Source organism: Drosophila teissieri, chromosome 3R (assembly GCF_016746235.2).
Source record: "Drosophila teissieri strain GT53w chromosome 3R, Prin_Dtei_1.1, whole genome shotgun sequence".
Lineage (NCBI taxonomy): Eukaryota > Metazoa > Arthropoda > Insecta > Diptera > Drosophilidae > Drosophila > Drosophila teissieri.
Window position 1 is genome coordinate 1,730,785 of NC_053032.1, and position 12,689 is coordinate 1,743,473.

General features: G+C 37.6%; 1 long non-coding RNA gene across 1 annotated transcript; it reads right to left on the bottom strand.

Annotated features, from left to right (window-relative positions):
- Positions 1 to 3,912: 3,912 nt before the first annotated feature.
- On the bottom strand, positions 3,913 to 4,559 carry LOC122621876. Its single transcript, XR_006326254.1, has 3 exons — positions 4,403 to 4,559; positions 4,164 to 4,213; positions 3,913 to 4,065 (listed from the first exon to the last, which is right to left on the bottom strand). It is a non-coding gene; the product is annotated as an uncharacterized LOC122621876 (long non-coding RNA).
- Between the last annotated feature and the right edge of the window lie 8,130 nt (positions 4,560 to 12,689).

A 12,689-nucleotide genomic window follows, 5' to 3' on the forward strand; every position in this document is an offset into this window, starting at 1 on the left:
AAACAATGGGGTTTCGGGTAAATCTCCTCCACCGGATAAAAAATTGGAATTAAACACCAAACACCTATTAGTCGTCACATTCAATATTGAGATTTTTGAAAAACACTCTTCAGACTGGTTTATTTTAATATTTTAATACTGGTCTGAATATATGTATCGGATATGGTTTGACCAGCGGGCCCACTTACATGTTTTGTAATTATTTTGTTTATTATGTATGATATGGGTGGGTGCGTGTTTCCCGCTAGTTGAGCGCCAATTAATTAGAATTCGGGTGGCCACAGGGGGATCCCACGCTGCAGTCTCCGATGATGTGCCGGTTGGCTGATGGTGTCCCTCGCACAGGGGAAGATTTATGACGATTACGTTGGGAAGATGACTGTCTTCCTTAATGCAACTGGCCTAGGGACTCAGATTGCTATGATCAATATATAAAATTAACGACAGAATGCCGGAGTTGTTGGTTCATGAGCGATGGCTCTTTATTTTATGAATGTCCAAAACGAACTGAACTTAAGGCTAACAAAATATGAAACTCATAGCGGCCACTCCAACGGGTAGTGTTTGCCGGCTATGCACGGGCTTCCGGCCAGACGCTGTGTCAGCAGTTTGGCCGGAGCGAGTCTTCGGACGATCGGTCGTAGCCGTCGCCCGGTTAACTTTAGTTAACTTATACATGCGCTTACTCTCTCAACGCTGCTTCTCAGCTATATACCCCATATACATAAATAGCTGCCATATACGAAATGTCGCGGGCAGCTACGCCGACAGCGTTGATACTAAGAACATAGATATTAAGAAACAGTATAAAACGAAGACTCTTTGAAGTAAGGACGTTCTTTCCTCTTCGATGTAAACAAATAAAAAGAGACATTTTTAACCAACCACATGGCGACCGTGAGACAGGAGCCTCAATCTGAGAATAATAAGAACTTTAACATAAAACAACAAAACAATTTAAACAAAAAAATGAGAAAATGATCTCAAATGTATCAAAAACAGCGACGAAATTGACAAGCTAAAAAACAAAATAAAAAACGACACGAAAAAATGCAAAACTCTAAAGAAAAGTAAAAAATGGAAACAACAACATCAAAAAGACACCTTCCAATCAACCAATAACAATGAACGAAAAACCGAAAAAGAAACGCAGCGGTTTAAAAAACAGATTGAGAACTGGAAAGTCTCTAATTTTAAAAACACTGAAAGCTGACATTCCCCCGAGATGGGAAACAGCCATAAAACTTCATGGTGAACTCGAACATATCGATTCAGTTTTAAATAACAAAGACAAAAATCACAGCGCAAACACGAACACCAACAACATAAAAACAGTTCGTGCGACTAAGCGGATGTGAAAAAACCTATACCAAAACTAATAAAAAAAATGCCCCGCAGACTGCGAGGGGCCTTTATATTCTATCATGGAGGAAGAATTGTTTATTGTTTATTAAGTAAAAATCCATGACATACTTGTCTCTGGGATTAACGGTTTCTTTGTTTGTTGTTTCAAGGGTTAATTTTGAGTTTCCATGTTCAGTTTTAGCAATGTTACAGATTTCACATTCGTTTATCATATTGTGAGGAGTCTTAAAACTCCCCACAAATCTGGGTGCAGGAGATCGGCCTAGCAACAGAGAAGTCGGCTGGAAAGCCAGAGGAGTCAAGGACGGTCAGGTCAAACTGTAAATAATGGACCTTGGACCCCGGCAAAGCGGACCGCGAACTAACTGGACCTTGGACTCGAACCGGCCAAGGGCACAGAGGTCGCACGGTAACGGTGTGGACTTTGGACGAGCACAAAGAGAACCCACCGTGAACTAACGGGACATTAGTTGGACCTTGTATCCGGACGAGCCGTGCGCAAAAATGGAAATAGCGGGATCCCCGCGGCCTATAAAAGGGCGGCGCAGACGCAGCTCGGGACCGTCGTTGAGGTAAAGGGCGCGGAGTCAGACAGAATCTGGAAAAGTGCGCGGATAACCATACAGTCAATTGGTCAGTCAGTGAAAGTACGCGGAGTGAAACAGTTAAAGTACGCAGAACGAGACCCGAAACAAGAGAACGACAAGTGAGCGTCGAAGCGGGCATCCGAAGAGGATCTCCACAAGCGAAGGACAAGCAAACACCAGGACCTAGCGTGGTCAGAAAGGGATGGTGGAGTCTTTGGTCGCAAAGGTGGTTCGGGGAGGAGCGCTAGCTTATCTCACGGACGATACACCCTGCCCCTTAACATCCTAAGCCCCGTACGAGCCGCAGGTGGTCCATTGGCAGAGGCGACGTGTGCCTGGCATACCCAAGAAGGGTCGGTGGAGTTTTTGGTCGGCAAAGGTGGTTCGGGGAGGAGCTTATCTTACGGACGATACACCCTGTCCCCATAACATCCTAAGCCCCAGTACAGCCGGCACGGATACGCCGCCGAGAGCGACGCGGGACGAGCGAAGGACGACAAAGAAGCGCATCCGAAGGCGAAGATCGCAGGATTCCCTTTCGTCAAGCGTCTCTAAATAAAGGTGGTTCTAATCAGAAAGTCTGTCTTCTTTTTGGTCGGGCAATCACACAAATCATAAATTTGGTGGGACGAACAAACTCTCTGAGCTAGCCGTTTCAATCCGTAGTGAGCAGAAACCAAGAAATCAGTTCGTTACAATATTTTGGATAAGTTTTTGATAATCAAGGTAATAATAAAGTTCTTTGAATTGAAGTGTGAGTTTTTGTATACCATACCATATACCTTATGTGTTTTGAGAATGATTTCCTTGAATTGGGCGTATGCTTGAATGTATATTAGTTTACTACTGAATATACGCATTTTGAAAGATCTGAAAGTCGATTTCATTAGGGAAGTAAATAACACTTTTTTTTAGTGCAGAAGTATTATTTTATTAGATCCTTGGCAAGGGTATAAGTCATTTCTTTATAACTGATTTTTATTCTGATTTTATGGAAATATTTTAGTATCTGGACGTCGTCAAAATCATCTTTTATGAAATCGAATTGTCTGTTATAATAATTAACAGGTCTTGCTGTTATTGAGATGTGATTTTGGTTGTCTTCTGGTGCACTATGCACAGTAGCTGCTCCTAAAAAGTTTTCTTGAATTTGGACTCTAGATAGAGCATCAGCGAAACGTTTTTTTTACCGGGTAGATATTGAATATTATAATCGTATTCGTTAAGTTTTATCTTCCATCTCTGTAATTTCATATTGGGATCTTTTATGTCACTTAGCCCTACAAGTGGTTTATGATCGCTTAATATGTCGAACTTTCTACCGAATAGGTAGGTCCTGAAATATTTTGTTGCCCATACTATAGCTAATTGTTCTTTTTCTATTGCCGAATAGTTAAGTTCGTGTTCATTTATAGTTCTGCTTGCATAGCAGATGGGTTTATGCTCTTGGGATAATACAGCACCTATGGCTATATTACTCGCATCTGTTGTCAGCGAAAATTTCTTTTCGAAGTAAGGGGATATTAGGATTGGATCGGAGGTGTTGAGTACTTTTAGTTTCTCGAAGGCGGACATATAATCATTATCTGCATGTCTCTCGCCAAAGGCCATCTCATTGGGGGTAGATTCTCGTCCTTAACAAGATCGACGTTGTCCACGGCTACGCCAGGCTTTGGGGAGCGCCACTTTGAGCGCTGCTGGAGCAACGTCAAGTACTCTTCCTTCCATCGCGACCAAAAGATTTGCTGAAGAAAGGAAATGTGCTGCCAAGAGTCAAGCCGATTATAGTTTAGGCCCGTTATATCTGGCTCGTCAAATGACGAAGGCGGACCACCATTGAGAAAATGCGCCGGAGTGAGGACGTCCAGATCGGCAGGGTTCTCTGAAATGGGAACTAATGGTCTGGAGGAATTCCTTAGGAATATACCTGTAAATCTAGAAAAATCTCCCAAAAAATGTATTTAAATGTTAAATTAAATTTTTATTTTTTCTTTTATTACATTAATTTTTTCCTATTTTTGTTTGCGTTCTTTTTAACAAATGCAAGTGCGGCCATTGGGGCAAGGCCTTCTCCGGTGGCTGCTGGGCTGGCCTCCTAATGTGCGTATGCTATCTGTAAAGAAAAATATATAAATAATATACATATATTAATATTATGTAGTTTGGAATGCAATTAGCTATGCTAATTTACCAATGCGAAACACTACTTACCGGTTTTATATATTTCACGTTGAAAATTTTCCAAACACCACTTGTCACTTCTACAATTTAAAGCAAAAGCAATTAGAATGCGTGTAATTATCCGTGTAATTAGAATTACATAGAGAAATAATTAAAAACGGACGCATTTGCGTTGCCTATAGCGACAGTTTAATTTCTTACAAAACTTGAAATCCTCAGATCAACAAATATAAATTATATATACACTTAAAACTATATAAATATCCCACCAATTATTAGAACGATATTCAGAAGTCTATACATTGCGTTTTTTCTCGACTCTGATTTTGTCTCCTCTCATCTCTCACTCTTATTTTCGGTCACTGCTCCGAACTACTTCGAAAAAAAAAACAACTAATATGAACTGCGGGCAGAGGCAGCGGCAGAGCCACGACAGAATTCGGCTTGACTTCGGTGTTTGAAACTTTGCTAGAAAAAGCCTGTGAGATTTGTTTTTGTTTTTCGAACTCTGGCGAGGAAAAATACGGGCAAGGAATTTTGGTACTGAAGGGTAGTGACTGTTTGTGTTGAATAATTAATTTGAGTGTTGGTTGTCTCTAAATAGTTTCTGCCTAAGAGTAAGTCATATTTTTCTGAAAAATTGTGAATATAGAATGTTTGATTAGTGGGGCAAAGTTTGCTTGACTGCAATGAAACGCTTTGGTTCAATGCTATAATGCCATTTATAGTGTGGACTTTTACTTTAGAAGGTTTGATTGGGAAATTAAAGAAATTTTGTTTCATAATGTTAGTAGACGAACCAGTGTCTACTTAGCATTTGAGAGTAATATTTTTGTTAAGACCAAGAATACAACCAAGTAACACCATATATTTATCCAGCCTCAATTAAACAGAGGACTTTTGAAGTTTTAATATTTATTCTTTTCATCTAAAATCAACTGAACGACCACAGCGTCGTAAAAGCGAAAGAAGACCAAAAAGACAATTCTGGAATAGTCCCGCTTATCCCGTTGTACACATTAGTCATCTCTTTCTATTATTAGCATATCATGAGGCTTGTGCATATGTCCGTCCATATATGGTCATGTTAAAACCATTGTCATGTATACAATTATACACATAGATATATGGACATTTACAACACACCTCCTCAAAAGATTCATTGATTGGTTAAATTTCAAAATTACAAAAATTCTTATTTGACGAGTCTGTGCGTTCTGGGGAAAATACAATTTTATGATCCAGCATTTGCTGCAAATGATTAGGGAAACCCAGTAAAACCTAATCAGATCTATTAATATTTGTAAAAGATTTACAAAATTAAAGATACATAAAAATTCAAGTTAATGCTTACATTATAGTATTACAAATTATAATTTTAACATATTACTAGTTGGCCCTATGCGCTTCGCCGCATGCAGTCTTATAATTCAGTGAAAAATTCCTAGAATTTGTTATATGAAAGTCATTTATTTTATTTGAAAATTGTTATTTTCAATCCAAAACATTTGAAGAAACTATATTTTTCGTTTGTCCATTTGGAGAGAATACAAATAAAGAGATTGGAATGCCAACTCTTGAACCAGGCTACGTATAGCTGCCCATGAGAAAAACACGGCTCTTCCAAATTCAACCCGCATACTTAAAGCGTTTGTCCTTGTGCCTTATTGATGGACATGACAAATGATAGACGCACTGGGAATTGCAGTCGCTTAAATACAAACGGCATGTCTGTTGGTATCAACGGAATACGCGGTATGAGCACCATTTCTCCTTTCGCTTTTCCAGTCAATATCGTGGTTTCAATTAAATTCGGCATCAATTTTTTTACAACCAGTCTTGTGCCATTGCACAATTCTGGTGCATTTAAATTCCGTAGTAAATTGATGAGCCGATTTTTAAGTTCAAAAAATGCGGTGGCATACCAGGCGGTTCTAGGGAATTTAAAAATTCAACTGGATAATTCACTGCATCATCTTCTTTCATTGCGCTATCAAAAGATTTATATGATATCAGTGCGCCTGGCAATTTTTCTTGAATGTGAAAATTGATTTCATTGACATGTACATTTTTTGGTGACAATATTGCTCGTTCTGTCAACCAACCGTGATTTCTGTGATTTTGAATTATATTTGGAAAAACGCTTTCTATTAATTCGCCTTTAGATTGTAGAATTGTACAGAAATTGTTTGGCAAAGTGATCAAGCCATTTGTATTTGGAACTTTGCCACTTCCGATTTCTAATAATTGCTTCGAAAACCGTTCTGCAGATTGATCATTGTGCTATTGAACACGCATGTTTATTTTCAATGTCAATTTTTGGACTTATTCCTTCTTCTTCTTCATCCTCCTTCTTCCTCCTCCATCATCTTAATCCTTCTTCCTCCTCCATCTTCTTAATCCTTCTTCTTCTTCCTTCTTCGTCATCCTCCTCTTCCTTCTTCTTCTTCATCCTCTTTCTTCTTCCTCTACCTTTTTCTTCTTCCTTCTTCGTCTTCTTCCTCCCCCTTCTTCTGAAAACCTGCGTGATTGTTGATGCTTTAGTGTTCTTGCTTTATTGCGTTCGGCTCGTGTATCTTCTAATTGATAAAGAAGAAGGAGGATGAGGAAGTCGAAGAAGGTGGAAGTGGTGAGTTTAACCTCAAATGCACGATACACATAATTAACACAGTTCAACTTACCACCTCAAAAACAAATGCCTGCTGTTACAATTTATTTATGAACCAAATAAAGTTTGTCTCATGAATTAAATAAAACAAAATGAGCAGAGAAGAATGACATCCTATGTTTTAGAAATGGCGCTGCATGTAAAAAACAGTTTTCCCGCTTTTCTTTTGACTTTTTCCAGAATTTTCTTTGTCCTAACGGAGCCCGAGACCTTTCCAACGAATGCAAAACCGTGGAAATCGGCTCATGCGTTCTGGAGTTATAATCATTCACCAAACTTGTTCTCAATTTTTATATATATAGATTATTAGAATGATCCATTATTCAAATAGACCAAATTGTTGTCTCAAATGTAGAAACCTTGCTGCCAGTAACGGTTTCGTCAGTATATCTGCCTGCTGCAGATCTGTTGAAATATACATACTTAAGATAAATGAGTTTCTTTTCAATCTGTTCTCTGGTAAAGTGATACTTAATATATGTATATATGCTTGGTTCGTTTGTGACAGACTGGATTATTCGCTATGCTAATACAACCTTGGTTGTCTTCATAAATGTCTATTGGTTTATTTAACTCAATCTTAATTCCATTCATTAATGATTTCAACCATATTGCTTCACGTACACGTGCTCACGAACCAATACAACACCAATAACAATATTTTCATAATTCATATTTTTGACAAAAGTCTACTTTAAATTAACTGTACCTTTTAAATACCTCAGAACTCTTTTAAGGCATTGCCATAGTTCTTTATTATTATTATTGGTGTACCTACTTAATATGCTTATTGATGTACTTAAGTCTGGTCGTGTACACAACATTATATATATCAGACAGCCGATCAAACTTCGACATGGTGCGTCGTATATTTCATCTGACTGTAATGCTGTATAATCAAGATTACTTGGAAGAGGCGTACTGACCGGCTTACAATCGTCCATATTAAACTTTTTCAAAACATTATTGATATAAGGTGACTGACTTAAGCTCAATTGTTCTCCACATCTGTCTATTTTAATTCCAATAAAATATCGGATATCCTTTATATCCGTCCTTTTAAATTTGTTCATCAAATACGACTTTAAATTTGACATTGTATTTATATTTTCTGTCGCTATAACTACATCATCAACATATAAAAGTACATATATATTTTTAGACATATTTCCTTTGTCTATAATATAAATACAGCGATCTATTCCGCTGTTAACAAAACCAAATTCTTTTAATACATCTTCGAACACTTCGAACCAGCATCTAGCTGCTTGCTTAAGGCCATATATGGCTTTATTCAGTTTGCAAACTGTATTCTGATTATATACTAAGAGGAACCTGCAAATAAATATCCTCCTTTAGAACTCCGTTTAGGAATGCTGTCTTTACATCCATTTGATGAATTTTTAAACCATATTGATTTGAAAGTGCCAATATGAAACAGAAACTAGAGATTCGCGCAACCGGCGCGAAAGTTGCGTCATAGTCTGTCAAATATTCTTGAGTGAAGCCACAAGCCGCTAACCTGGCTTTGTACTGACCAAATTCATTTTTCTTTACTGTAAACACCCATTTACTATCAACAATATTTTTATTATCTGGCCTTTTTATCAAGGACCACGTGTTGTTTTCTAAATGAGAATCTATCATCACGAATTGCCCTTTCCCAAACGACTCTGTCATTAACGGTAACGGGTTACTCGTAGAGTAAAAGGGTATACTAGATTCGTTGAAAAGTATGTAACAGGCAGAAGGAAGCGTTTCCGACCATATAAAGTATATATATTCTTGATCAGGATCAGTAGCCGAGTCGATCTGGCCATGTCCGTCTGTCCGTCCGTCTGTCCGTCCGTCTGTCCGTCCGTCTGTCCGTCCGTCTGTCCGTATGAACGTCGAGATCTCAGGAACCACAAAAGCTAGAAAGTTGAGATTAAGCATACAGACTCCAGAGACATAGACGCAGCGCAAGTTTGTTGATTCATGTTGCCACGCCCACTCTAACGCCCACAAACCGCATAAAACTGCCACGCCCACACTTTTGAAAAATGTTTTAATATTTTTTAATTTTTGTATTAGTCTTTTAAATTTTTATCGATTTGTCAAAAAAACTTTTTGCCACGCCCACTATAACGCCCACAAACCGAATAAAGCTGCCACGCCCACACTTTTGAAAAATGTTGTACTATTTTTTCATTTTTGTATTAGACTTGTAAATTTCTATCGATTTGCCAAAAAACTTTTTGCCACGCCCACTCTAACGCCCACAAACCGCCAAAAACTGTCAGTGTTGAAGACTCTCCTTCGCACTTACACTAGCTGAGTAACGGGTATCAGATAGTCGGGGACCTCGACTATAGCGTTCTCTGTTGTTTCGATGCTTAATTTCTTAAAAACTGCTGGGTACATCATTGAAATATGTGTACGCGTTCATTAAACATTTTTCTATTAATCTATAAGATAATTTTGGTCTACAGTATATTCCCGTATATTCCCACTACTACCCGAAAACAGGCCAAAACCGCCGATTCGGTATATGCTATGGGGATCCCTCTCTAAAAAAAAGGATTTTTCAAGCCCTTTCCAATGGTATGCTTTTCACGATTCTGAAATTAAAAATACGACTTTTCATAAAAACTCTCAAAATTACAATTGTACCTGCGCGCACAAACAGTCATAAGGATGATCGCAAGGGTGGGGGTGAGATTTCTGTTCAAGGCTATGCACCTTACTGCGTCCTCAATTACCAATCAGGTGGATTCTAAGAGTAGACACCCCCTGTAGATGTCAAACTCTCTAATCCTCGTGTATAAAAATGGATCCCCTTAAATTGCTCAGGATCAGTTCTTATAATACCTCAGCACTGCATACCAATGGATCTTACTGTAGAGTTTGTCGACTCAGTAAATGGAATAATGTTCCATTAACTCAAGACTCTGATGTCGAAATAATTGTAGGCTCGAAGGAAGATTATGTGTAGGCTATCGACACAGAGGATTCGGTAGATCGCTTCTTAAGAGGAGTATTTGACCCTTCTATGCCATCTACCCCCACTACAAAAATTGGAAGTGAATTTGCGTCTCTTGAGTGGAGGGATTTTCATTACTAGACGTTTTATTTGATCTAGGTTTTTAATTTGTCTACATTATACAGAAATGTATTAAATAAAACTATTTTACAAAATTCAATTCTCAAACTTGTTTTATCTTTATTTGATAACTTTCCATTGATTTACGCATACTCTTTAATTCTGCATCGTGCTTCAGCAATAGATGAGCATTGTAATTATATCGCAACCAGAATTTTCGTTCATTGGAACAGAAAAAGCAACAATAATAAGAAGATTTTAATTTTTATACCCGTTACTCGTAGAGTAAAAGGTAGAGTAAAATCTTAGGAACTACAAAAGTTAGAAAGTTGAGATTAAGCATACAGACGCCAGGGACATAGACGCAGCGCAAGTTTGTCGATTCATGTTGCCACGCCCACTCTAACGCCCACAAACCGCCCAAAGCTGCCACGCCCACACTTTTGAAAAATGTTTTGATATTTTTTCATTTTTGTATTAGTCTTGTAAATTTCTATCGATTTGCCAAAAAACTTTTTGCCACGCCCAATCTAACGCCCACAAAACCGCCAAAAACTGTATATGCTGAAGGCTCTCCTTTGCACTTCGAATAGCTGAGTAACGGGTATCAGATAGTCGGGGAACTCGACTATAGCGTTCTCTCTTGTTGATAGCTGAAGTTATGCACTTTTAAGGTGTGTTTTTTTAAACCACTGCGTGAAGCAAACGATTTTGTTTCCGAACACAACTCACAATACAACTTTGTCATTCTGAGAGTAAAAATTGAATCTGAGTTTTCGAGAAAAGTGCTATCTTATATAAGGTTTGTAGTAACTTTTTTTTTCATATGAAGTTATATATTTATACAAAATGAGATAGATATACTCAAGTATATAAAAATATTCTACATAGGCTTAACTGAGTTTATGTATATAAAGAGCATATTAGATATATTGGTATCTCTTTCACGTAGTATTTTGTTCTTGTAATATATAATATATATAGTAGCATAATATGCTTCTCATATTACGCTTACATAAACTTAAACCTAACAAAAACAACGCGCATACAATCTTGCGCGTGCATAAATACACAACATAACGTAACGAAACTTGAATCCACAAAAAAGTAAAGCGCATGATTGTTGTATAACTTCATCATTCTTTTTGCATGTACTTAAACACAAATAAATAAAACTGCTGACAAACACATTTCCGTTTCTCGCGACTCACTTCGAGCCGATCAAAACTCTGTACATTCAGTCTTAAGCTGACAGTTTTAAAATAAAGACGCTCACCGAAATCGTTCGTGTTTCAATTTATACTTGGCTTCAGCGTTGATCTTTGTCTTCGTTACAGACGGATCATTTATTTGACTCAAAAATAGTAACTACGTAAGTGGCGCAGTCCGTAGGATGAAACATTGTTGATGCGATAGAAACCCTATTCAATTCTTCAATCATCATCCGCTAAAGAACTTTCGCAAGTCGCGTCGGTAATATCGGTACAATCGGTTCACAACAAAAAGTGCCAACCAACGGTGTACCTAATCCCACAAAGTGATTGTGAACGTGAAACAACTTAAAATTATAAAAATTTTAAGAAGACGCCTTTGAATTCGCTGAGTAGTAAATCCACAAAAGGTTACTCAAAACAAAGCGAAATAGCAAAGTGTGCAACAAATAATAACAGCTAAACTAAGTGAAAACCAAATAAACGTAAATACAACTAAGTGAACTACAATAACAACAGTTAACCTAAGCGAAAACTAAATAAACTTAACCAGAAATAAACGAAAAATAATAATAACAGTGTAACTTAGTGAAAACTAAATAAACTTAATTACAACTAAGTGAACCATAATAATAACAGCTAAATTAAATGAAGACTAAATAAACTCAATTACAACTAAAACGAATTATAACGATAACAGTGCAACTAAGTGAAATATTATAATAATAAGTGAGCGAACTACAAGAAACCCTACCCAAGTTACGAACCGACAAATAAACCAACAGCAAATACACAAACATTAATCAAAATTCAAAGCCAACAAACCACAATGGCAGTAGCAGCGCCAACACAAATAGAACTGTCTGACTCGAATATGATTCAAGTCGAAAGACAAATACACGCAATCGAGGTTTTCAACGGAGATCCTAACACCTTGTACACTTTCATCAGTCGCATCGACTTCATCTTGGCTCTTTATCAGACTACAGATGAAAGGCAGAAGTTAATAATCTTTGGACACATCGAACGGAACATCAGTGGCGATGTTATCCGCGCCCTCGGAGTGACCAACCTCAGCAGCTGGAGTGAACTCAGGACTCAACTTATACTTAACTACAAGCCCCAAGCACCGAACCACCAACTTCTAGAGGAATTCAGGAACACACAATATCGAGGTAACATTCGTCATTTCCTTGAAGAAGCCGAAAGAAAACGGCAGATACTTATAAGTAAATTAGAACTAGAAAACAATATTACTGAAACCACTCTATATACTAGATTAATACAAACCAGCATCGAAAATCTAATTCAAAAACCTCCAAGCCACATTTATCTCAGAATAATTAACTGTAATATTCCAAACCTGAGATCATTAATAAACATATTACAAGAAAAAGGTCTTTACGAGGCACCAACCTCAAGTAAAGATAATATAAAGCCAACTTCAATTCCAAACAAAGTAACAAACACTCCCCAAAACAGGCAAATGAGCAATCAAACCAGACCCCTTGCACCCTTCCAACCATTCTATAACAACGTCTATCAACCCTATCACCAAGCATATTCTCATGTACCCAGGTTTAACACAAATCCGA